This window comes from Peromyscus eremicus, chromosome 2 (genome assembly GCF_949786415.1).
Source record: "Peromyscus eremicus chromosome 2, PerEre_H2_v1, whole genome shotgun sequence".
Classification (NCBI taxonomy): domain Eukaryota; kingdom Metazoa; phylum Chordata; class Mammalia; order Rodentia; family Cricetidae; genus Peromyscus; species Peromyscus eremicus.
Window position 1 is genome coordinate 4,135,608 of NC_081417.1, and position 24,564 is coordinate 4,160,171.

Here is a 24,564-nt window from a genome sequence, read left to right on the forward strand (position 1 = left end):
TGGGCAGTACAGACACAATTCTCAACCTCCACTCAGTTGTGAGGTCGGGTTGAGTTTTTTGGTGATATCTCTTCATTTATGACATAGTCTGGAATCCATAGGTAAAGAACCAGGCCTAGCAGAGCTAGGCAAACTGCAGGAAGTAGTCATAGGCTCCTGACCTAGATATGGTGCCTGAAAAACAGCTGAGGATTAGTCAGATAGTGGCTGAATTCTAACTGGAGGCAGCAACAGGAACAGACTAAATATACAAAGGGGATTCATAGGCAGATTCTGTCTTAATCACTCAAGCCCTCTGAGGCCTAAAAATAGCACCAAAGGCTTTTGCTCACCTCAGTACTACTGGCAGGATGACGGGGTACAGCTACTAGTGCCCACAATGATTCACTAAGAACTGAGCACCAGCAGGGAATACATCAGATGTCTCTCCTTACAGGATCCACAGCCACAGAACAAATCAAGCTCTGGCTGAAGTATTTGAAAACAAATATATCTATATGAAACTTTCATAGATTTATTTTGTTCTTATTTTCCCCTAGAAAATATAGTGTAACAACATTTAATAAATTTATATGAGTGCGCATTTTAAGTAGTTTAGGGATGATTTAAGGTGCACAGGTTTTTCATTAATTATTTGTAAGTACTACTCAGTAAGAGACATGAACACTTACAGATTTTAGTGTCCCTGAGCAGGCACTGAAAACACTCCCATACAGAAGATCTTGAAGGATGACTGTGTTGATTGTTGTACCCAGAGTCCCCTAAAGACCACCAAAAGACTGAATCCAATGCAAAAGTAAAGAGTCTTTTTAGTATTATGAGTTAACTCGAGACTCTCCATATGTCTGATGCAGTAGACCTCGAGTAGCAATGGGGCAGGGTTTTTAAAGCAAGGGGGGGCTTAGGGTCTACACACTACATAGGAACAGACTCAAGATTGGTTTATGTGAGTGGCAATCATGTTAGTAACTTTTAATTGGCTAGGGTTAGTTGCGGGGGGGGGGGGGTGTTACAGTTATCCATTTTTGGGTAGGCCTGGACAAGTAAGCTTTGTCCATGAACTGTCATGGAGGCTGGCTGGCCTAGCACATACTGACTATGGGGGCTAACTCAGTGGCCCAGGCACTATCCTTGATAATACATGGAGGCTGATTGGCCTAGCATGTACTGATTGTGGGGGCTGACTCAGTGGCCAGGCTGTCACATTGACCCATGCATATAGCTTTAAGTTGGTGAGGGGTCCCAGACAATAAACAATTGGTTTAATCTTGAGCAGTCAGAGTATATGCAGAAAGGGAGCTACTGCAAGAACTATGTCTTTTGTTCATGGCCATCCCAGAAACTGCTTGCTCAAGTCTTAGGAAACTGAAATTGAGGTCTGAGAGAAGACTGAGCAGCCTGTTATGGCATCTGCTTGGTCCTTTCATTGACCAGGTGTGTCCAGGTCTGGAAAGGCCTCAGCTAAGTCTTCCAGATATCCCTGTACACAATTCATTATTTTGTTTTGATATTACTAAATGCCGTATGTAAAAACACATGGAATAATTAAATATTGTTAATCACTCATGAATTAAATATTGAACACATTGATCTTGATCAATGTTCAGAAGAATATGAACAGTTTTTATTATTGGTTTTGTCCTATTCATTCTTCTCCACAATAACATAATCTAGACAGAGATGATTTCTAGAGTGGCACAGTTTTCTAAAAACCTAATCCAGTTCAACTTCCAACAGACCTTTAAAAGGCTGATTATACTAGAGGAAGCGTGATAGAGTGATGTTTGCAGATGTATCATGGGGAAGAAGCAGTCAGGAGGGGATAGATTGGTACACATTATTCTCTCTGGCAGTGGGACTCCTGCACAGATTTTTAATAAGCACTGTTTTTCTTAACCTCATTTCACAAATTTATTTTCAAAGCTTACTGCATGTTTAAGAACTTAATTCTTTGCTTTAAACACACTGAGATCATTTGCCTACAAACTATGTTTTGGCCAGGGAATATTAGTATCATATAAATTGTTTACATAATTATATAACAGTTAGCAACAATAATAATTGTTAGAAAACTTTTCTTTCCACATAAAAACCAAATATTCATTTCTTTTCATATTAGTTTTTGTTATAATTCGAGAAAAACATTTCTATTTTATATCATTACCTAATTTCCTATTTTCATCTTTAATTACGTTAGTTCCTTCTACCCTTATACATAGGATTCATTTTAATAGATTTGCAATAGTTATCTGAAACCTCAGGTAGTAGTGAACCTCAGGCACAAGCACTGTAGTTTCAGGAGTAAGAGCCCATCTGATTACAGTAGATCTAAAAGGTCCAATGGCAGTTCAGTGTACACAGTGTGAATACTCCACACAAGGGGGCTTTCATATCCTAATGGGATAGAATGAGAATGTGGGATTTCATTACACTACTCTCAACACCAAACTTACGAAGTATTTACTTTAGAATTTTTTTCATTTTTAATATTTTAGATCATGATGGTTGACATTGGGTAACACAAATCATGTGGTAAGGAAAATTACTGTATTTTAAATACTCTCTTTATTTCCCAATGAGATAGGAAACATCTTCCTAAATGCAATATGAAGATCTTAATTTAGCTATTTGTCAATTTTCTTTCTCTCTCCATCCTCCCTTCCTCCCTTTCTGTCCTTTTTCTTTCTTTCTTTCTTTCTTTCTTTCTTTCTTTCTTTCTTTCTTTCTTTCTTTCTTTCTTTCTTTCTTTTTTTTGTGAAACAGGGTCTTACTACATAGCCCAGGTTGGGCTCAGACTTGGGAGTCCTATTATATTTTTACTTATATGAAGGAAGTTTAAAGTTTTTGATAGTGTTCACTTAATTTATCTTTTGTTTTGTTTCTTGAAAAAATTGAAAAAAATGACATTCTTAGTCTAAGGCCACTGACATTTACATCATCACACTTTTTGGTTCTGTGTTAGCTTTAGCCCATACATTCAGGATATTGGTTACTTTTAATTAATTTTGTATTATATAATGATCTAACATAGCTTTCCTATGTGTTGCTATTCAGGTAAATGTGGTGATTTGTGTCCCCCAATATATTGTGCACCCTAATAAACTTATCTGAGGTCATAGAAGAGAACAGCCACTAGATATAGAGGCCAGAAAATAGTGGTACACACACCTTTAATCCTAGCATTCCAGAGGCAGAGATCCATCTGAATCTCTGTGAGTTCAAAGCCACACTGGAAACAGCCAGGCATGGTGACTCACACTTTTAATCTCAGAAAGTGGTGGCAGGAAGCAGAAAGATATATAAGGCATGAGGACCAGTAACTAGGCTTGTTAAGCTTTTAGTCTTTTAGCAGCAGTTCAGCTGAGATCCATTCAGATAAGGACACAGAGGCTTCCAGTTTGAGGAAACAAGATCAGCTGAGGAATTGGTGAAGTGAGGTTGGCTGTGGCTTGTTCTGTCTCTCTGACCTTTCAGCATTCACCCCAATATCTGGCCCCCGGGTTTGTTTTTATTAATAAGACCTTTTAAGATTCATGTTACAGGTATCACATATCACAAAGGTATCCCAGAACCATTTGGTGAAAGACCTGCTTCCCTCCTCCAATTGTCTTGACAAAGTCTTTGGAAAATCATTTAACTTATTGAGGTTTATTCCTGAGTGTGGTTTTGATCCACTGATTGCTTTTTGTTTTTGAATTAATGCCAGCCTCAAAGTAGTTTTACTGTAGTTTTCCAGTAACTTTTGAAATTGGATGTTTGACTCCTGCAATGTTTTTTTTTTTTTTTTTTTTTTTTTTTTTCAAACATTATTTCAACTATTTGGATTTTCACATGAGTTCCTATTCAGCTTTCAATGTTCACATGAATTCCTATTCAGCTTTCAAATTTCTGGGGGAAAATGGCAATGTGAGTTTTTACTGTGATGATATTAAATTTATGATCAAATAGTCATTTTAACAACACGAGACTTTTAACTGGTGTATATCTGTTTTAGTTTATTTCAAAGGCATTTTTATTTCAGAACATGTTTTACACATTTGATTACATTTATTCTTATGTTTTTATCCTTGACGCTACTTTAAATTGATTTAGTTGATTTTATTTTTGATTTGTTTCTTGGTACTATACAGAAATACAGATATTTTTCTATTGACACATACCCTGGCATTGTGGGAAAGGTTAAAAAAAATGCACTGTCTTTTCTACCAAAGGGTTAAGTAGACAAAACTTTATTTAAAAACTTTATAAAGAAGCCACTTGGCAGAAATTCAATTCATCAGGGTCAGCACTTCTTGAAATCAAAATATATGCTCAAGGTTTCTCTCTGTCCACATTGCCTTCTGGTTCTCAACGTCATTACTTTAACCTAGCCAATCCCATCTGAATGTGAGGCCAAACTCAGACTGCTCAGACTGAGATATAGGACTGTTGTGTGATTTTTGTTCACATTCTGATGCTCCAAAGACTTTTAATAAAATTTGCTTTGAGTCAGAGTGCAGAGCTAGCCACTAGTGGACCAAAATTGACCATCAGTGTTTTGGGGGACTGAGGACAGATAGAGAAGCAGGAAGTAGTAGGTACTTCTCCTTAACAGGGTCATCCATGTGTCCCTCCTAGGGTCTTTCCCTTTTAGCTAGCCTCTCTGGAGTTGTGGGTTGCACTCTGGCCATCCCTTCCCTCCCATTTAGTATCCACTTATGAGTGAGTACATACTATGTTTGTCCTTCTGAGTCTAGGTTACCTCACTCATGATGATTTTTTCTAGTTTCATCCATTTGCCTGCAAATTTCATGATATCATTTTTTTTTTTTTTTTTACTGCTGAGTAGTACTCCATTGTGTATATGTGCCATATTTTCTTTATCCATTCTTCAGTTGAGGGGCATCTAGGTTGTTTTCAGGTTCTTGCTATTACGAATAATGCTGATATGAACATAGTTGAGCATGTGTTCTTGTGGTAAGATTGAGCGTTCCTTGGGTATATGCCCAAGAGTGGTATAGCTGGGTCTTGAGGAAGACTTCTTCCCAATTTTATGAGAAACCACCATATTGATTTCCAGAGTGGCTGTACCAGTTTGCATTCCTACCAACAGTGGAAGTGTGTTCCCCTTGCTCCACATCCTCTCCAACACAAGCTGTCTTCAGTGTTTTTGATCTTAGCCATTCTGACAGGTGTAAGATGGTATCTCAGAGTTGTTTTGATTTGCATTTCCCTGATGACTAAGGATGTTGAGCAGTTCCTTAAATGCCTTTCAGCCATTTGAGATTCTTCTGTTGAGAATTCTCTGTTAAGCTCTGTAGCCCATTTTTCAATTGGATTGTTCAGTATTTTGATGTCTAGCTTTTTGAGTTCTTTATATATTTTGGAGATCAGGCCTCTGTCAGATGTGGGGTTGGTAGAGATCTTTTCCCATTCTGTAGGCTGTCGTTTGGTCTTATTGACCATGGTCAATAAGCTTCTCAGTTTCAGGAGGTCCCATTTATTAATTGTCACTCTCAGTGTCTGTGCAATTGGTATTATATTTAAGAAGTGGTCTCCTGTGCCAATTCGTTCCAGACTACTTCCTACTTTCTCTTCTATCAAGTTTAGTGTAACTGGATTTATGTTGAGGCTCAGACTCATTTCTAATACAACCAAAATGAATTTATGTATTTTAATACTTCTTCCATGGTCATATTGGGATTTTCCATATTTAAGGAAAGGTCAGTACAAGAGAGATGTTTCACTTCTTTCCTCCCAACTGGTGCCTTTTCTTTCTTTTCTCAGTCAATTTCCTTACCAATCTCCAGTACAATGTCCAATAGATGTAGCTAAAATGAACATGTGCTTTATTAGTGATATTATCTATGATATCATCTATCATGTGAGCTGAGAGATTTTTATAGTTGTTCTTTATAAGGTTGAAAAAGTTTTCTTTCCATTCCTAGTGGTTGAGGATGGACTTAACTTCTTAATGGAGAATGAATAATAAGTTACTATGTTTATTTAAATCTTGTTCCCTTGAGATTACATTAATATATATTGGAAAAAAATACAAAATTCTGCATTTTTTGCTGTCACAGCTTGCTTTTGCCTCTAAATTTGCAAGACTGTTAAAAAGGACTGTACCTGGAGACTGTCCAGGAAAGGAGGAGGAAGAACTGTGTTGTCTGTGTAGGCAGACAACACCAGGCACCAGCCAAGGTATATTGGCCAGCCTAGACACTAAGAATTGCTGAGCACAGACATTCAGCAAAAAGGGGAATGAGCAGTGCACAGCTGTGCAGAAAAAAGGGGAATGCGCACTGTACAGCTGTGCAGGGAAAAGGGGAATGAGCACTGCACAGCTGTAAAGGGAAAAGGGGAATGAGCACCGCACAGCTGTGCAGGGAAAGGGGAATGAACACTGCACAGCTGTGGTGTGATTCTGGGAGGATGGTTAGGATGTTGGAGCCAATCCTCAGTACATAGAGATGGGTAGCAAATTCATTCTGTTCTTTGGTAAGTCTGCCATTGCCTCCAACAAAGCACCAATTTGATGAGGGTTCAGCCTATTGAGGAATTCTGCACAAGGAAATAAGCTCATAGTATTTATTGGGTAAAATTCTAATATTACGAAGAGATGATTTAATATTTTAAAAACTCACACTTTTATTTCCTATCTGAATTGAAGTTATTGTTTTATAAAATAAACCTTATTGATAATTAAAATGTATCATAGCAAAGCCTTTCTTTTATATTTGTAAGTCAAGCAACTAAGAAGAAATGAATGAGAAAGGCGTATCATTGGACTGACCCACAGGTCCAAGTTAGTGTGGCCAGAGTTAGCTCAAAAAAAGTCTCTGTCTTAGTCAGTGTTCTTTGTTGTGAAGAGACACCATGACCAAGGCAACTATTATAAAAGAAAGCATTTAACTTGGGGCTTGCTTACAGTTTCAGAGGTTTAGTCCATAATTCATCATGGTGGGGGTATAGGAACATACAGGCAGATGTAGTGTTGGTGAAATATCTGTAGGAAGCATGGAGAGAGTAAAAACTAGGCCTCACAATGGCTTTTGAAACATCAAAGCACAGCACCAGTGACAAACATCCTACAACAAGGCCACACTTAACTCTTCTCAAATAGTGACACTCCCTGATGACTAAGCACTCAAATATATGAACCTATAAGGGTCTGTAGTTTGAGTTATCCTGCCTGGCCCACAGTTAGGATAAATCTTTTTTACCCTCCAGTCCCACAGCCGCTCAGACCCAACCAAGAAAACACATAGAGACTTATATCGTTTACAAACTATATGGCTGTAGCAGGCTTTTTGTTAACTGTTTTTATATCTAAGTAAGATGTTAAGATACCGATAAGTCACGAGCCACGTGACAACTCATAGACTAATAAAAATGGGTTAATTTAAGATATAAAAACTAGATAACAAAAGGTCTGCTGTGGCCATACAGTTTATAAGCAATATAAGTCTCTGTGTGTTTACTCGGTTGGGTCTGAGCGGCTGTGGGACTGGCGGGTAAGAGAGATTTGTCCTGACTGTGAGCCAGGCAGGACCAAAAAAAATCCAGCTAAAAGGGTCATTCTTATTCAAACCACCACAGTCTCCAAATCTGAGCAAGGAAGAAATATCAGTTCAAAAGGAACTCAGAACAGTACTGGCAGAATTGACTAAGCTGCAAGTCACCAATGCTGATGGAGGGCAGGAGATGCAGCCTGTATCCTTCCCAACAGGCACAATTTTTACAGCCTAGCTAGCAGCTGTGCCTCTGGACCACTTGTGAATTAACTTGAGCCCTGAATGTACCTTGTGTCTGAACAAATATGGGGTATGACACTCTAGAAGGCTCTCTTTAGTAGAGTCAGGACTGTACCTCTTACTTGGGTAGAAAAGGATAGTGTTGCTTGCTAGACAGATCTCTGCTAGTAGAAACCTCTTTCCCATCAAGAATGAATTCAGATAGAAATGAAAGAGAAAGCTTAATGACTTCATAGGTAGATCTGCTTTTCACTAAGACAATTATGTACCTCAGGTTGAGTTAGTTTGCACATAATTATAAACAGTTTGAAACAAATTTAACTGTTCTCAGTATGTTATTCTAAAGGGTAGCTTTACCAATGTGTGTGTGTGTGTGTGTGTGTGTGTGTGTGTGTGTGTGTGTGTGTGTGTATAAATGTTTTATGACATGCTTTCATAAGATACCATAATTTAAATGGGTAACTATGTCAAGAATTTTCTTTCCAGTGGATAAGTTTAGCTCATGAGGGTGTTTGTTTTGAAAAGGAAATGGCCTTATATATTTTCCCATGAAAATGAAGTATTTATTAAAGAAATGTTTCTAACTCTTAAGATTCTTTCATTTTCTTGAGAAAATTATCTCCTGAGATTGGCAGGCAATTTTGAAATCACAGTAACACAGCCAGAAAAAACCTGTTATTCATGTTCAATTACTTGGCAAATTCACAACTAAAATGGTGTAATTCTAATGCCTTTCCATTGTAATGTGATGCAGACAAGGTATAGAAAGAATTGCTTGTGGGCCTTGTCTGACTAAGAAATCATTGCTGTCTTCCAGGGGATGTGACATATTCAGATATTCTGTTTTCTGTTTAAACTTCTCAGAGACAGAAGTTCATCTGATTATATTGAAATGGTTTTGTCATAGGACTTCATCTACATTTGTATGGGAATCTGATGTGAATTTACTGAGAAGGCAAAGTTTCTGTTCTTACCCAAAGCAGGGCTGGTATGAGGAGAATGTTAGAAGCAACCTCATCCATTAACATTTGATTAAATATCTCTTATTTCTGTTTCTATATACCTACAGAGCTTTGTATGCCAAACTTGAGGCTAGAGAATGATGGAATGTGAGCCTGGGAACAAGCACGGGGTTCATTCATTAAATTCTTCTACTAAAAATATTTCCATCTAAAACATTTCTGTCCATCTCCCCTCAGATCTGCTGTCTTGGAATCTCTGTTTCCTTACCAATTTCATCCTTAGATACTTCTGGTAGGGAAACCAGTTTCTTTACATTACAGAAAGAGAAATAAGACTCAGTTTGAATTAAGCCATACATGGTGTACTGACTTGTTTTATGTTATCTTGACCCAAGCTAAAGCCATTTGGAAAGAGGGAACTGATAAGTCAAAATATATCCCCTATTAGTGGGTAACTCCACTGGTACAATAAGCTAATCAACCCAAATTAATAAGTCCAGGCTTGATAAACAGAGCAAGGGAACTTCCAGGTAACTCTTGGGAAGGCACGAGAGGAATCACAATACAGGTCTAGTGGCCAGGTCTTTTTTTTTTTTTTTAATTTTATAATTTAATTTAATTTTACATATCAGCCACAGATTCCCTTGTTCTCCCCCCTTCCGTCCCCCCCACCTTTCCCCCAGCCCACCCCCATTCCCATCTCCTCCAGGGTAAAGATTCCCCTGAGGATTGAGTTCAACCTGGTATTTTCAGTCCAGGCAGGTCCAGTCCCCTCCTCTCAGGCTGAGCCAAGTGTCCCTGTATAAGCCCCAGGTTTCAAACAGCCAACTCATGCACTGAGTACAGGACCCGGTCCCACTGCCTGGATGCCTCCCAAACAGATCAAGCTAATCAACTGTCTCACTTATCCAGAGGGCCTGATCCAATTGGGGGCTCCTCAGCTATTGGTTCATAGTTCATGTGTTTCCATTCATTTTAGTGGCCAGGTCTTAAATACGCTGTAGGCATGGTCTTGAGCAGCCCTGGGGGAGAGGCTGACCCTTGTCAGGCTTTCTGATTGGCAGGGTCTGGAAAGAGCAGGTCCAGGGAGCTGCTGCTTGGCATGCTGAGGGAGGGTTTGGAATGAAGCCTGAGCTAGAGAATCCCAACATTCCAACCTTCTTGGAAATATATGGATGTAGGTTCAAGTCTGGCTACTTCCTGCTGGCAAGGGACAATATGGAGAGGGAGAAGTCAGGAGTTGGTGGGGCCATGCTCAGCAGGAAGTGTGGGTGAAGAAGCATTCAGTTAGCTGCCATCCTGGAGATCTCAGGAACCTATTTCTTAAGGAGACAGAGAAGGCAGGTTGCTAGGAGAAAAATAGATTATTAACACTGGCCCTATGAGTGGAGCTAGTCATGGGCAAAAGAATGGAATGGAGCTATGCCCCAGTTGTACAGAAGAGGCAAGAATGAATGAGCCAGAAGAAATATTGTAAACTATGGGGGTTCAGCCTCTTGACAGCCTGCTCCCAGGATCCAGGAAGAAACTACAACCAGCTGATAATCTAATCTTTGACAATATTAAATGAATCTAAGTACACGAAACTCTTTAGTCCATACACTTTATTCTTCTGAGTCACTTCTCTCACTACACAGCTTCTTTTCTGCTCTCATGCTTGGCTCCTTTCTGTCCCCTCTGTTCCTGTCCTCTCATAGCCCCAACTAGGCTCTTCTGCTTTCAATTTCATCTTCATCCTCAATTCCTCCATCCATGCTCATTCCTTCCTTTCCTACTCTCCTGACCTAAGCCAATCCACCTACCATCTGCAAAATCTCTGCCTTGTTCTTTCTTCTCTAGCCACATGACTCTGTTTGCAGCTAGGAAAACTACCTCAATCCTCCTTCACCTGGTATGCCAAAACAACCTTTTTGTTCTGAGTCAATTGCTCTGCAATGCCATTTGGCCTGTGAGGGGAAGGAGGGTCTGAGCTTCATTTGCACAAGAAACAAAGCTATGTATCTACACATCTACCTAGGAGACAGGCATTATCTCTGTAGGGGTGTTACCTAGTTCAGATCTTCAGTAAGTCTGAGAAGGTTATTTTCTTTGCTGTTATGACCTATGAGTATATGAGTGCACAAGAAATTGATAGCAGGAAACAGCTGATACATTGAAAGGAGAATAACATCAAATGTTTCTTGATATTTGACATCTTCTCCAGAAGGATTTCTTGATCCTTCTAGGTATAGCTTTATCATATACAGCTGAATATCTAATTTATATTCTTGAGGGCTGCAGCAAAGAAAGAGCAGGTATGCCCTTGAGTCTGGAGAGGTGGTATCAGCACTGATGTTCCAGGACCTTGAGGGGATGGCATGCCAAACCAGGAGATGATGTGTTTAGAAGTATGTGAGTCATTACATCTGCTGTTTCCCTGGAGTTGGGGAGTGCATCCATCTTGTAAAGGTGTCAATAAGAGTTAAGAGATAATGGAGGTTTTTATGAGTGAGCATATGAGTGAAATCAACCTGTCAGTACCTGCCTGGTTGGTGTCCTTGGAGCTGGTACAGGGGATGGCTGGTGTATCTGGAGGACCACCTGTGGGTTGGTCTTGGCACTAAGAGAGGAGTGGACTGGTAAAATACATGCTTCAAGATGGGTGAAGATGGGTGGGGTCAAAGAGAGGTTCTAAACTCTGTTATTATTTTCTACCAGGCCAAATTTCTTGATACAATAGCAGAACTCTTTCTCAGGAACCTGTGGGTATCTGTAAAACAACTGGAACAGATTTACATCTTAGTGTCACAGAAGGAGGCTATGGCTTTGGGTTAAAAAGTATGAACATTTTTCCTAGGGCCTGGAGGAACAGAATTGAACATGCCAGCAGGATTCTGTACCCTCTCTAATGCTAACCTGTTTCTCAAAGTTGGGACCAGTAAATTCCACAGAAATTTAAGAACTTTTGAAAACTGTAGTCTCAGGAGGAGAGCTGTTAAGCTGGTAAGACTATCATTACCCTAGTAATCAAATGCCATCAGATCTGAGAAGGATAATAGAATAGAAGTGACATAGTTTTCCAGCTACCTAGGCAGTCTCAGGTTTCTCCGTAGTCATTAGGGAACAGAAGTTCCAAAGACAGCAGCAGTCTTTGGCTGCCAAGTCCAGAAGATCTGACAGACTTTCCTGAGGGGTAGGAATTTGTGGAGAGTGTCCTACCTTGTCTTAGCAAAGTATGGCAATCAGTTCCCCTGTGTCCTGTTCATTCACAGTCTGGACAGGGTCTTGGCAGCAATTAAGACTCAAAGCAGTTGTCTGCTTCATGTTTGGCTTTGCCACATTTAAAACAATCTTTCAGGTGGAAGTTCTTTTGTGGTCTTTGAGGGGATACAGGATATTGCTAGGAGCTGGCATGTCTCTGTCACGAGAAGCTTTTTTTTTTTTAATTAAAATGCATATTCTCAGATTTCTGAGGACTTGACGATAAGGGTATACTTATCTGTTAGGTATATCTGAATTAGACAAGGGGTTTACTCTTAGGTTACAAAATCTGGCTGCCAGCAAGATATATCCCTGTCCATGAATGCATGGAGGTGCAGCTTTAATACCCCAGTAAACCAGCATTGTTTTAAATCTTATCAAAAAATTTTATAAACCTTGTTTTCAGGACAGGACAGGAATTATCATACAGAAACCTATCCTAATCCAAAATAACTTGGAGACCTAATATCTCCTGGTACACTCATTTCTATATGGTCACCTCTGTCTAAGACGGTGGTGAAGTCATATTACCTCTCTCTTTAACTCTGCTAAATGGTGGCTGCCCATATGGCTGGCTGTACTTTAGCATAGTAGCAGACGATGTGTAGTTCTTAATGTTGTTTGGCCACGTGTTGTAGGTAATGGCAGACCACATGGTATTTTTTTTTTAAGATTTACTTATTTATTTATTAATTATGTATATAGCATATGTGACTGCAGGCCAGAAGAGGCACCAGATCTCATTACAGATGGTTGTGAGCCACCATGTGGGTGCAGGGAATTGAACTCAGGACCTCTGGAAGAACAAGCAGTCAGTGCTCTTAACCTCTGAGCCATCTCTTCAGTCCCCACGTGGTATTCTTAATGGCAGCTGCCCACGTGGTTGTTTTCTAGAGCAGTTTAAATTTGAAGTTACCAGTTTTAAGTTAACTTTTGTTGCAGATTTTTAACCACACTCAATTTCTCAGTTGTTTTTCTTTATGATAAGGTAGAACAGTATAAAATAACCTTCTCTGTCATCACATCAGATTTAGCAAATCCCAGATGTAAATCCTGAGCAAAGCACCTAGTTGTTACCAAGACACACAGAACAAATAAACTCAGACATTTAAAACCAGTTAAAAGCAAGCATGCAGCCGAGCGGTGGTGGCACATGCCTTTAATCGGGAGGCAGAGCCAGGTGGATCTCTATAAGTTTGAGGCCTACAGAGCGAGATCCAAGACAGGCACCAAAACTACACAGAGAGCCGGGCGGTGGTGGCGCACGCCTTTAATCCCAGCACTCGGGAGGCAGAGCCAGGCGGATGTCTGTGAGTTCGAGGCCAGCCTGGACTACCATGTGAGTCCCAGGAAAGGCGCAAAGCTACACAGAGAAACCCTGTCCCGAAAAACCAAAAAAAAACAAACAAACAAACAAACAAACAAAAAAACTACACAGAGAAACCCTGTCTCGAAAAACCAAAATAAATAGATAAATAAAGCAAGCATGCAGTGGCTATCATCATTCACACATTTTCATTCACACAAATGAAATAGACAGGACTTTTTAATAGAAAGATGAATAAAACTTTTCCTGGGAAACTATATCAGATGACCAACTTAAAAAATCTGAAAATAGGAGTTTACAGTATAAAGCAGCATAGGGATAAAATGTGCTTGCTGGTTGTAATGTGGCTCCCATTGGGTTGGGGCAGCCTGCCACAGAGAGCCTGGAGGTGGAAGAGCTGAGGAAGGAAATTGAAAAACAGAGTATCAGTGCAGGCTGCCCAAGATCAAAAGGAAGCCTGGATGAGCGAGCTTGAACAGCAAGTGGATTTAGAAGAAGAGATTTTTCTTGAGAGTAGGCAGGAACAAACAAGGAGAATGGATTTGGTATGGGCAGAATGGGCAGATAGAATTACTGCATGGTACTGTGGGAGAGCAGGAGAAAAGAGGGAATGGATCTGTCAAAGGAAGAAGAATTCTTATCTGGCCAAACTAAATGCTAGGGAATCCTCGTGGGCAAAGCCAAAGTGGGCACCTTTCAGTGAGCCCTGCCAAAAGTATGCCACTAAGAAAACACTGGAGAAACAAGGGGTTTATTGGGAATCGGGAAAGAGTGAAAGGCTATCTCAGAGGGAAGACATGAGAAGCAGGCAAGCAGATGAGCAGGGAATGGGGGGCGGGCAAGATGCAGACCGTGAGGGGAAGTGAGCAGGAATGCAGTGCTAGCTGGTAAATCCGCATGAGGTGTGTGGTATGAGACAGTCCTGATTTGGATAAATTTCATGGGAGACACCCTAAGGGTGTCTGGGGATTGAACTTGTATCCAGAAGTATCCATTCACGAGCCATTAGCCAGAGACCAGAGACTTTGGCGAGGCATCCCCTGAGATAGTCTGGGGCCAAAACGGTGGCGGGGTATCGCTGTGTGGGACAGATCCCAAACAAAGGAACCCCAAGGGTAGGGATCGTTCCTACTTTGGAATGGGTCAGAGTCACCTTACATTGCAGTGGTTGGGCAGGCAATATGGAAGGAAGCCTCTCACTCAGAAGGGGTGAAGACTCAGAAAGGATCTTGGATCCCTTTATAGGCTATTGGTTTGGAATAGACGACTTACTCAGCAAAAGTCGATGTGGAGGATGTGGACAAGAAGGGAGAATGGCTTTCCATGGCCATGTGATTGCCAGAAAATCTCAACTCTACTCAGGTTTGGCACCAAATTGATAAGTATTGGATCCATGGTTATTGGGTATGCTCTGCATTGGTGGTATAGTGGTGAGCATAGCTGCCTTCCAAGCAGTTGACCTGGGTTCAACTCTCGGCCAATGCATCAGATAAATATATATCCCGGTTAGTGGCTAACTCCATCGATGCAATAAGCCAATCAAGCTGAATTAGTAAGTCCAGATTTAATAATTAGAGCAAAACAACTCCTGGATCACTCTTGGGAAGGCATGAGAGGAATCACTTTGCAGATCTGGTGACCAGGTCTTAAATACTCTGTATGCATGGTCTTCAGCAGCCCTAGAGGAGGGATTGACTCTTGGTGGGCTTTCTGAGGGATAGAGTCTGAAAAGGGAAGCTCCAGGGAATTGCTGCTTGGCACACTGAGGGCAGGCTTAGGAATGGGGCCCCAAGATGGAGATCCCCAACAGGAATATTAATTGAGCAAATGCTCCCATCTGATGGGCCTGTGGGCAAGCCTGTGGTATATATATATGTATTTTGATGATTGATGTGGGAGAGCCCAGCTTACTATGGGCCGTGCCACCCTAGAGTTGTATAAGAAAGCAGGCTGAACAAGTTATGAGAAGAAAGCCAGCACTTCTCTGTGGCCTCTTCTTCAGTTCTTGATCCAGGTTCCTGTCCTGAATTCCTGCTCTTACTTCCATGGATGATGGACCACAAGTTGTAAACTGAAATAAAATCTTTGCTCCTTAAGTTGATTTTGGTCATAGCGTTTATCACAGCAATAGAAAAGCAGCTAAGATGCATGCTGTTAAAACACTTGACTGTCAGGAAATAGGGCTGAAAGTGTCTGGCTAAGTTCACATAGCTCTAGGAGTCAGCGTAGTGGGCACCTTTGGGTTCACTCTGCAGGAGTGGGCAGTACAGCATTGGACAGCTAATTCTTTCATCACAGCCAACCCCAGGTTCTTTCTTTGCCTGCTTCTGCTTTTCTACTCTGAATGCCACTGATGGTGATATTCCTAGCAGCTTCCTGTACACAAATCACATGAGAATCTGTTTTCTGGAAAACTCAGCCTAAGCCAAAAATCAGATTGCAAATGCACAGAATCTTCCATGCTCAGTCAGCCACCTGTATATTGTTGCAGCATGTAACCAATGATGCTGATCCCACTGTGCATGGATGTTTGGGATTAAACCTAGAGAAAAGGAAAAGAAGATGAAGCAACAAAATTATACTGAGGCAAACAATTTTAGTATCCTTCCCAGCATCCTGACATGCTTTTCCCAGCTGTGTCCAGTTAAGTGCTGCATACTGCTTTGATGACAGCTGTGCACGCTACACTGTCCCATTTAATCCCACTATCTGGCAAGTTGGTGGCATCTTGGCTTGTGTAAATGAACTTAGTGATGTTTGTACCATGATGAAGGTACAATTATCCATTTCTTAGAAGGCATCCTTGTTGCTAAGAGATACATGGCTGAGCTGTCTTGCCTAATTAAAAAAAAATGCTGTGGGATGGTCTCTCTGTATGCTGTGAATATGTGTTGCTACCATTGATTAATAAAGAAGCTGCTTCAGCCTATTGCAAGACATGTTATAGCCTCGTAGGAAAATCAAGCAAAGATACAGGGAGAAGAAAGGTAGAGTGAGAGGAGATGCTGTGAGCTGCCGGAGGAACAAGATGTAATAGCATACTGGTACAGTCATAAGACATGTGGTGATACACATACTTTAAAAAAAATGGGTTAATTAAGATGAAATACCTAGCTAGCCATAACCCTGAGCCAAAGACCAAACAGTTTGTAATTAATATTAAGCTTCTGAGTAATTATTTTATAAGCTACTGTGGGGCCAGGCAGGATGGAGAAAGGCTTCAGGTTACATTTGGTGGCCAGACTGGCAAGAATTTTCACATAAAACCTGAGAACTCAAAAAACTTTCTTAAACAGAGCCAAGAGCAGCTTACTAGTTCATGTCTCATTATGGGCCTCGGTGCAGAACCCTGTTCTATGGCTGTGGCAGGCTTCAGTGGCAACTTGGCAGACTCCCATGGTTTCCTACAGGCTTCAATACAAAGAGGCTTCTCCCAGCTGCTGCCTGCAGGCTTGTGAGAACAGCTGCAGGCTTAAAAACACAGCTTCATGGTAGTTAATACCAGTTCCCAGAATTGGAGAAGTAAGCATGGCTCCTTGGTACCTCCAGCCATGTTGAAAAGCCACATGGAGCAAAACCAAAGCTTTGGTCCTAGCCATGCAGCTTAGCAGTCCATAAACTCCCCTGGTCAGAAAAGGGTGAAAGATACACAATGAGACAGATTCAAATGGAAAAAAGCCTCTAAACAGGTTACAGTGTGTTTAAGAATATACATTGGCTTTAAAGAGAAAAAAGAGGTAGAGAAAGTCCTTAAGAAATAGAATAATAAAAATAAGCCATGTAAAGAAATAAAAAGACACAGAGAGTCTGGATACTGTATATTATTATGTTGATTATGTTGTCTTTGGGATTTTTAACTGCAGAGAGACATTTAATTGTGGGGGCTGCTAAGTTAAACCAACATATATATTTTAAAAGTATCTTGACTTTGAAATTTGGGTGTAAGGATATGCTGCTTTGGAAAAGAAGTTCCTCTTTTGTTTCATAGGAGATGAGAATCTGTGGATTCCTTTCAGGTTAATATGGTTCTATCAAGGAAGACCCCCTGAGAGGTCTCCAACGGGAGCTATGGCCCAGATGATCCAACATCCAGAACAGCTTTAAGGCAACTGGCTGAGATGATGTAGCCTCACAGACTACTACAGCCAAGATTTAGCCATAATTCAAAATTTTCTCAGGATCCCCATATGATTACCAGTGCCCCAATCAGCAGGAAATAGTATAGGAAGCTATGGCCAAATTCTCAAAACATTGCTTATAAATGTTTGTTTTCATTTAAAGGGGTTTGGTTATAAATGGTTATTGGTCATAGTAAACCTCTTTTTAAAAGAAGAAAGGGAAATATAATACAGAAATATATGCTGTAGAAATGATAGAATAAGAGTAGATTGTTGAATCTACTTTAATCCCCAAAACAACTATCAAACTTACATATTTTACATTGGTACGGATTTTGGTTTATTGATACAAATTTAAAGTCAATTTTGAAATCATGTATTTATAATTCTACTTTTGCTTAAGATATTAAGATAAAGATTAACAGTCATCTATAATAGTCAAACTTATAGTCATGTTAGTTAGTTTTTTCTAGGTATACAGAGATATATTTCAGATAGAGAGGCAATCTTCAAACACTTCAAAGACCTACAGAATATGGTATTTAAAATGTTTTAATAATTTGGACACTTTATGGCAATGATACACATCTGCTCCTGGAAGCACCAATTTACATTATAAAAGGATGATGGACTTTAAAGAAACTTTAGGACTTGGCTTTCAATGTGGCAAGATTGGCCATTTGGGCAAGAAACTGCTTTTTGCCTTGACTGCTTGGCTGTCATAAACTGGACATGCAGGTCCCACAGGAAAGTGACTGCTGGGCTTTGCCAAAACAAGGTGGGACGGTCCTTCAGGGTTCCTGCTTCACAGAGGAAACAGCCAGACATTTTTCAGGACACAGAATAAGTGACTGATGAACTTTGCCATAATAGGTGGGACAGTTCTTCAAATTCTCTGCTTCACAGAAAAGTCTGCTTGATATTCTAGACCTATAGGCTGAAGATGGATACCCCAATGTTACAAAAGAACTTTGAGTGACTGTCCAGGCAACCAGATGTCTCTTTGTCATTTCTAGAGTTTTGGAAGTTGTTTACAATGCACTTCCTGTTTATTCAGATAAATACATTCTGGGGTCTTTGATGCAGTTGAAGACTAGATAGTCATAGTTACAATTTTCCTTGGCTATGATAAAAGGTAAATTAGATATGAAACTTTAGACTCACAAATACAGGATAGATGATATAATATTTTCTTTAATTTTGCCAAATACAAAGACCAGATATTGTTAACTGTACTTAGTTATAATAAAAGATAAATTAGATATGAAACTTTAAACTCACAAAAATAGGATAGATGATAAAACATTTTCTTTAATTTTGCCAAATACAAATAGATATTGTAACTGTAGTTCTTGCTTGATAAGTATTTCATTATATATAATTTTACTATGTTAAAATGAAAACCTTCCTTTTAGGTTAAACAGAAAAGTGGTAGTGCTGTTGGATGGTCTTTCTGTATGCTGTGAACATGTGTTGTTACCATTGGTTAATAAAGAAGCTGCTTCGGCCTATGGCAAGACAGGTTATAGCCAGGCAGAAAATCCAACCAAAGTCAGGGCAAAGAAAGGCAGAGTCAGGGGAGATGCTGTGAGCTTCCAAAGGAACAAGATGAAATAGAACACATGCATGGTGATACATAGATTAAAGAAATGAGTTCATTTAAGAGTCTCTATCAGGTAACTAGGAATTAAGTTGTTGTACTGTGGATGTATATAACAAATTATGATTCTTTAACCTTTTTGAGATCTGCTGAATATGACATTTAAAAACGTTTTAGTTTTCAGCAGTGAACCATGACTATGCTGAACAGCAACCTTTGAAGTCTCCGACAAAGACTATTCCACCTGCAATATGATAATGCCACTAAGCTGACAAACACCACCCAAATATTTTCTTTGGACTGCAACTGCTCAGGACAATGTTGAGGTGGCTAGCTGAGATGATCCAGTGCCAGATTACTCTAGTCAAGACTTGAGACAATCCCTGCACTTTCCTGTTATACAGAGACTGGACAACAAATAATACAGCTGCCTCTCCCAGGATTTGAAAATTTATCCAAATTTTTCTTTTTAGGATTCCCTAAAGATGCTGTCACCTCCCCCAAGACAGCAGGAAATAATTTTAAGAACAGGACACCCACATTCCCAAGAGGCGGGTGGGTGGGTTTTGCTCTTTTATTGGGTTATAGATATTTGTCATTGTTTAGGGTGGTTGGTTACAAGTTGTTATTGGTAATGGTCAGGAAAAAAGTTGAACAAAGGAGATTAGATTCAGAGTTCCTGTTTTGAAAAGAAAAAAGGGGGATATAGATATGATATGATAGAAGGAAAGATTATTGAATCTACTTTTAAAAACAACTACTTGTTTTAAATAGTTTATATTGCTATGGATCTTTGTATATTGATACAAAATTGAGATTATTTTTGTTAGAACACACTGTACATACATGTCTAATCTTGTTCAAGGTATTGTAACTATACATCTCATTTAACAATGCAATGTAAATTGCTAGTCCTTGAAAGTTATTATTACAAACTATTTAGGATATTAAAGAAATAAAGGTTAGTAGTAATTCACCTATTATAATTACACTTGTAGTCATGTTAGTTAGAAGGTCAAACAGATGTATTTTAGGTAGACAGGTGGTCTTCAAACACTTCATTGGTGAATATGAATATGTGAATATATATATATTCATATAGTGAATATGACACTTAAAATGTTTTAATAACATAGGGTTTTTTTTTTTTTTAATGACAATGAGACATATCTGCTCCTGGAAGCACCAATATATTTCAGAGAAGATGTTGGGCATCAAAAAAATTCCACATGGAGTTTGCTTTCTTTGTGGCAAATGTTAGCCACTGGGCAAGAAAATGCACTTGCCTTGACTGGGGACAGTATGCTGTCCAAATGGACAAGCAGGACACAAAAGAAAGGACTGCCAAACTTTGACAAGACAAGGTACGACAGCCCTTTGGAAAATCCTGCTTCATAGTTAAGTCTTTCAGATAGTATAGGCCTGTAGGCCTAAGACAGATGCCCCAACGTTGCAGAGGAACCTTGGGTGACTGTCCAGGCATTCAGCTGTTTCTATCACTTCTCACATTTTTTTGGAAGTCATTTGCTTGCACTTTCTGCTTACTCCAGTAATATTATTTCCTTCTCAGGTCTCTGATGGAGTTGAAGACTTTATAGTTATAGTTACAGTTTTCTTTGTTACAAGATTAAGAAAATAAATTTGCTAAAGAGTTGTAATGTATATAAGGTTGAGAAACATTAAAAGATAGTTTTGGTAGTGCAAGTTAGAAAAGAAAATAAGTTAGGTACAACTTTCTGTACTCACCAAGATAGCTTAGATACGAATTATTTTTTTCTGAATTTGCAAATTGTTAATGGACTAGACATTGTTGATGTATTTACTGCCTATATATATATATATATATATATATTGTATATAGTTATTATACTTACTGTATATAGTTTTTCTTATATAGTTATAATGTTTTTTTATTTTAGGCAAAAAGGGGGAAATGTGTTGATATTTTGTGTTCTAACAAATAAAGTTTGCCTGGAGAGCAGAGCAGAGCTAGCCACTAGTTAACTATAGAGGCTAGGCAGTGGTGGCATACCCCTTTAATCCCAGCACTTGTGAGGAGGAATCAGGAACTAATATGGCTGAGCTGAGAGAGGAAGTGATAAGGTGGAGCTGAGACAGGAGCTTGGCCCCCTTTCAGGCTGAGGAGTTGGAGAGGTAAGACGTGGCTGTGGCTTACTCCTTTGTCTCTCTGATATTTCAGCATTTACCCCAATATCTGGATCCAGGTTTTTATTGTTAAGATCAATTAGGACTCACACCACAACTTTCTTCAATAGTTTTCTGTCTAGACTGTTTCTCTTTGGGGGGAAGTGAGAAGTTATCGCAGAAGCCTTCAATTTCTCTCATTCTCAGAAATTCCCAAGATGAGTATCAGTGATATTCCAGTATTTATGGTACTTCAGAAACCTTGAACCAGATCAATGACTCATTGTAATAAATATTTGAATGTAAAGCTGTTTGGGCAAAATAATAGACTGTGTGACAAAACAGCAGATTGCAATGTCACCTTTGTAAATGAACGTGAGATAGAAAGATGGGGAAGGGACACATGCAAGGGAGAGTGGCATAACCAGTGACAAAGCAGAGGAGGCAATGGGTATGGGAGTGTGGATTCAGTGCACAAAGAAGCATGTCATTTCTGAGTAGAGCTAGTCCTCAGGCCACTGGGATTGCCACCCTCTGGACCCAAATGCCAGGCAGTGGCATGAAGCCCCTGCTGCTGCTGCTGCTCCTGCTCCTGCTGCTGCTGCTGCTGCTGCTGCTGCTGCTGCTGCTGCTGCTTGCACTGCTCACTCTGCTTGGGGAGGAGAGCAATGGGCCTTGATGCTGTCAGCAGGTTGCAATGAGGTACAGGGAAAAGCAGACAGCAAGGAGAGCAGGGTGATGTGCTGCAGCCTAGAGCTCCCATGGGTCCTGTCCCTGGACACACTGCTGAGCCACACTATGGGGGCCCACAACTGACTCAGTTTCCCAGTTTTAATCTACAGTCTATTCTGAGTCAAAAGAGTTCAAGCTTGCTTGCTACAGGGCTGTGAGAAAGTCCTGATTAGCCCATGGGAAGGAATATACTATCTAGCTCTATGAAGGCTACTGATGCCAGCTGGAGTTACACAGAGATAGAAAATGAAACTATGTGCCTCTTGACTCAAGGACTGGATAGATAGTTGTTGAATGCCTGTGCTGTTCATTGTTCTGCTTTTACCCTTCAAGATTGTATATAAGCTGGCTGTGAAGTAAACTCAGGCACTGTTTGGCATTGACTGGCAGTCCTTTCAACTCTGTTCTGTCTTCTTCATTGTCTCTACAATCCACATACCTCCACCCAGATACCCAGTTGATTCTTCCGCAGGCTCCAACACTGCACAATCACTCTCACTATGAATGAGCAGCAGCAGGGTGCCAGAAATAGAGTGGTTTATTTTCTGGGTTGAGTCTCCTCAAGGGACTTCTATGGTTCTTGCTGCCTCCACAGGCCTTGTTGGTGTCTATGGTCCATGCTGCTGTGGGAGACCATGTTGATGTCCATGTTGCATGCTACTTCAAGAGGTTGTGTTGGTTCCATTGGTCTGTGCTGCAGCCAAAAACCACAGATGTCTGTAGTTCATTTTTTCCGTGAGAGACCATGTTGATGTTCATAATCTGGGCTGCCACCAGAGGGCATGCTAATGTTTGTGATCTCTGCTACCAATGGAGAATCTGCTGCTGCCCATGATTGTGTTGCCATTGGAAATCATGTGGAAGGTCATGATCCAAGCTGCTGTTGGCTGCTATGGGCAAGGAATAATATTCCTCCAAGAATCTGGCTCTAACTCTCTCCAGTGCTGTGTCTGCTTTGCTTTGTATATACTTCCATGTCTGTCACATTGATCTGGCTGCTCAGTGATGGTGAGGATGAAACAGCAACTAGATAAAACTGAGTAGTTATATGTCAAGCCCCAGAGTCCTGTGTGACAGGTCCAGAAGAATCCTGGGACAAATCTCATTAAGTACCCATGGCTTCTCCTAACACTTCTCACTCTATCCCCTACCCTAAGCCTCTCCAATCCAGTGGCTGGGCTTTGCTTCCCTTCCCCTAACTTTTCTTCCTATATAACCCAGTCATTTAATTACTTGCACTCTTGACTTCTTTATCTATGGCTCCTCTCTTGATTTGCTTGCCCCACCTCTATTCTTTTGCTCTCCCCCAACCTTCTCTCCTCTTATGGCCCCTGTTCAGTTGATGGACATGTTTAGTCTAGACTCTTCCAGATGCTGTTCTCTCCCTCCTATCTACAATAAAACCTTCTCCTCATCCATACCTAGATGTGGCCATGTTCTCATTTTCATTCCCCGGGTCCCAAAGCCACAGGAGTGACATATATGAGTTTCCTTCCAAGGGACTCAGCCTCTCTGAGCCAAGCTGCTGATTAGCACTTCCAAAGGTGTGTATGTATGTTTCTGCCCTGTTTCTTCCATACACTATATTTGACTCCAAATTCTAGAGTCTGCCTCTTCAGTCGCTTCTTCCCTCCACTGGCTCTAATCATCTGTCTCTCCCAACCTACTTGGTAAATGTCCCCGCTCTAGCTACTGAACTAGGGACCCCACCACATGGGCAGTTCTGTATTAACACTTAACCTGTCTGCTGCTGGAAGCCTCCTTTTCCCCAAAATTCTTTCCCAGTTAGTCCACCTCTTCAGCTGCTTTCTCCACTCCTTCCCTACTGGATCCTTCATGGCTCTTAGCTCCTTCCTAGAGCTTCCTTGCATCCCCTGGGATCTGCAGTTCCATAGCTGCTCTATGCCCCCATGTCTTCTATGATGGTGGAATCTTCTCTCAGGCAGAGTTCCTATCTGTGACCTTTGTCTCTCACAGAAACCTCATTCTCCTCTTTCTCTCAGCTCCCTCTTGGGCTTATTGGAACCCTCCTTATGGTGTTCATTTTTGAAATGTTTTCTTCCCTTTTCCTCAGACTCAGATATTTCAGTAAAGCCTCACTATGTTACTGCAAATAGCTTGACCTCATACAACTGGCCAAAAATTTGGCATACTTGATTTTCAAATTTTTGCAAATCATAACAACTTCTGCCATCACACAAACATATGCTCCCCAAATCTCTTATGTCTAAACTTGCTTTGATCTACAGTCCCGAAAGTAACTACTTTCCATTCTACTCCTCAAAATCTTTATGATTTCTCTGTGCCCTGCTTTCAAGAAATCTTTTAAGACTATTGTGAAAACACTTTATCTCAGGATTTTTAAATTCATTCAGTGTGGTTAAAGAATTTATAAACTCTGTAACAAAAAGTCAGCTTAAGACTTGTACCAAAAGGGTTATAGTTAAAATTTTTATGCATAGTGTAGTGGTTTGAATGAAAATGGCTCCCATATACTCACAGGGAGTAGCAGTATGAGAGGTTTGACTTTTTTGGAGTAGGTGTGGCCTTGTTGGAGGAAGTGTGTCACTGGGAGTGGGCTTTAAGGTCCCAGAAACTCAAGCTGGGCCCAGTGTCACTCTCTTTTCTTTATGTCTGAGAATCCAGATGTAGAACTCTCAGCTACTTCTCCAGCACCATGTCTGCCTGCATGCTGCCATGTTTT

At 40.3% G+C, this 24,564-nt stretch overlaps 1 non-coding gene across 1 annotated transcript; it reads left to right on the plus strand.

Moving 5' to 3' along the window:
- The first annotated feature begins 14,678 nt into the window (after positions 1-14,678).
- On the plus strand, positions 14,679-14,750 carry Trnag-ucc (transfer RNA glycine (anticodon UCC)). The gene has a single exon. It is a non-coding gene; the product is annotated as a tRNA-Gly (tRNA).
- The last annotated feature ends 9,814 nt before the right edge of the window (positions 14,751-24,564 follow it).